This window comes from Danio rerio, chromosome 18 (assembly GCF_052040795.2).
Source record: "Danio rerio strain M-AB ecotype USA chromosome 18, GRCz13ab, whole genome shotgun sequence".
NCBI classification, from domain to species: domain Eukaryota; kingdom Metazoa; phylum Chordata; class Actinopteri; order Cypriniformes; family Danionidae; genus Danio; species Danio rerio.
In genome coordinates, this window is record NC_141038.1 from 22,110,030 (window position 1) to 22,113,050 (window position 3,021).

A 3,021-nucleotide genomic window follows, 5' to 3' on the forward strand; every position below is an offset into this window, starting at 1 on the left:
ACTTCAAAATGGCGGAATCCGGGTCTGTTGCTCTTGGTCATTCTAAGCTCTTTGCTAAAGGTTTAATCATAACAGTTACCATGGTTTCTATTTCAAACTATAGTAAACTAAAGTTTGAAACTATAGTTTAAAATAGAAGATGAGTGGGCCTCGCTAAGTTACTCCCACCCACCATAACCCTCGCAGCGAGGTCCCACTACCGGCCGCCCGTGTTTCCCTGAGGGTCCTCGGGGGTTGTTTGCTCCCTGCCTAGGACTCAAAGGCCGCCTCGCCCCAGGGAGTGCACGGAAAGACCGGGCGCCAGGCCGTGCCAGTATTCACTGGATGTTGCTCGGCGGCACATTTCGAGCAACAAACACGTAATGTTCTTCGCGATATTGCGTTTATGTACGCAAACCGCAAGGAACTACAGCACAGACGGGCCCGGGTGAAGCATCACGAAGCGGACTTCGTGAGTTTGGCGTAGCTCCACTCGTACCGTCGGTATTGAACTCACCTTGGTCAAGTACAAGCAGCTACACCGGGCGAACTGACAACGCTGACAGAGAGCACACGAGCTTTATAGGAATGCATATGCAAATTTTTACAAGGCACGTCACTGTTGTCTCGTTGTCATGGCGAGCGCTGAGGAGTGGTCCTGATTGGACCACAGAGACTCTGGAATCTGCGTCAGGGCGAGTTGCCGTCTGCTGTTGACAAAAATATATTAAATATATTCAATATATATTTTTACATTTTTGGTGCTGTGTAATATTCTGAGATACTTTATAAGGTTCCTTTATCCTTATAAGGTTCCTTTATAATTAAGCGTTTCCGGCGAATTCAATGCCAATGCAAAATCCGGTGCGTTTAAGATCTGTTTTCTTACAAAATCAACGATCTCCACAAGCTGAGTGATATCCGATTTAAAGTGGGTCTCAGATTGTACAAGAAGCACTGCATTAAATTACATTTCCCCCGCCATATCCTTATAATATGAGCAATATATTTTACCCCGGTATATTCAATGAATTAATGTTACAAAAATCAGAAAATATGAAGTGTAAGACCATGCAGTTTATTTTAAAAATAATTAAAATAAAACATTTTTTGAATACTAAATCATCTTTATACTTTGAAATATGACAAAATATTTTAGATTCTCATTTAACATTCTTTTCTTCTTTTTTTTTTTTACAATAAAACCAAAATCAAGTGTAGTAGTGATATTTTTTGTAAACCAACAATGCGGTGTAGTGTACACCATCATTTAAAACTTTATTTAAGATAGTTAAAATATGGTCAACCGTTTGATAGAGCAGGCAGTTAAAGAGTTAAAGAAGACAATTCTAGAAAAAAAGTTGATCAAAATGCACAAAAAGAACTGATTTTTTTTTTAAGGTCATCACAACAAATTTGCTTTCAGTAAGATTGAATTCATTTATTATTTAGTAACAAGTTTCTCATCCACACTATAAATGTTGGGTACTTCCACTATATTTGTGTTGAGAAAACATGAAGGAATTAAGTTAATTTGTTTTTACAAATTTAATTGGATTGAACATAAAGCAAGGGGGCATAGTGGCTAGCAGGTCGCTGGTTTGAATCCTGGTTGGGTCAGTTGGCATTTCTGTGTGGAGTTGGAATGTTGTCCCTGTGTTTGCGTGGGTTTCCTCCGGGTGCTCTGGTTTCCCCCACTCTTTAGAGATATAGGTGAATTGGATGAACTAAAATGGCCGTAGTGTATATGTGTGATTGAGTGTTTATGGATGTTTTCCAGTACTGGGTTGCAGCTGGAAGGGCATACGCTGTGTAAAACATATGCTGGATAAGTTGGCAGTTCATTCCACTGTGGATACCAATGATAAATGAATGGATTAAGCCAAAGGAAAATAAACGTACATAAAACAAGTAGTCCCAAAATAAAACTCAATAATTGTTTTGCTCCAGCTCATTTTAAAGAAGTATTTTGAACCAACGGCAAACATTTTGAGTAGATGAAACGATTGTTTCCATAACTCATTTTCATCAACTTTTCCGGGGCCGGGTTGCAGTTCTCACTTAGGAGAGAACCTCAGACTTCCCTTTCCACAGACACTTCCTCCAGCTCCTCTGGGGGATCCTGATTCATTCCCAGGCCAGCCAAGAGACATAGTCTCTCCAGCGTGTCCTGGATCTTCCCCAAGGCCTCCTCCCGGTGGGACATGCCTGGAACAGCTCCCTAGGTAGTCTTCCAGGAGGCATCCGAAACAGATGCCTGAGACACCTCAGCTGACTTCTCCCGATGTGGAGAAGCAGCAGCTTTACTCCGAGCTCCTCCCAGGTGACAGAGCTCCTCACCCTATCTATAAGGGTGCGCTCTGCCGCCCTGCGAAGGGAACTTGTTTCGGCCGATTGTATCCAAGATCTTGTCCTCTCGTTCATGACCCAAAGCTCATGACCATAGGTGAGAGTAGGAACATAGTCTGACCACTAAATCGAGAGCGTTGCCTTTCGGCTCAGCTACTTCTTTACCACAACGAACTGATACACCGACCGCATTACTGCTGCTGCACCGTTCCGCCTGTAAATCTCATGCTTCATCCTTCCTTCACTCGTAAAAAAAAAAAACAAGATATTTGATCTTCACCTGGGGTAAGAACTTTCCTAAAATCTGGATATGGAAAAACCACCTTTTCCCCACCACCTGCAATGGAGCTGTAAGGGGCCAGTGCATTGTGCATTGTGACGACGACAACCCGATCGTCAGGCACAGAAACTTCCTGGGACATAAAATGGCCAATAAAAACTGCAAAATTGTTTTATTAGGTTCATTTAATCTTCCTAAATCTTCTTGTTCACGTGTTTCTTATTTGTGTGTTTATTGAACCAAAAGTCAAACCAAAACTGAGGCTATAAAAGGCGTCATATGGTTAACCATCTCATCTCTTACAAAAACAAATTAGTCATATCAATACTAAAAGAGGAAGCGGCACTGTAAGTTTAATAAAAGCAGAAACTAATCATAAAAACTCAGACCTAAATCAAAACACAAATCAACAG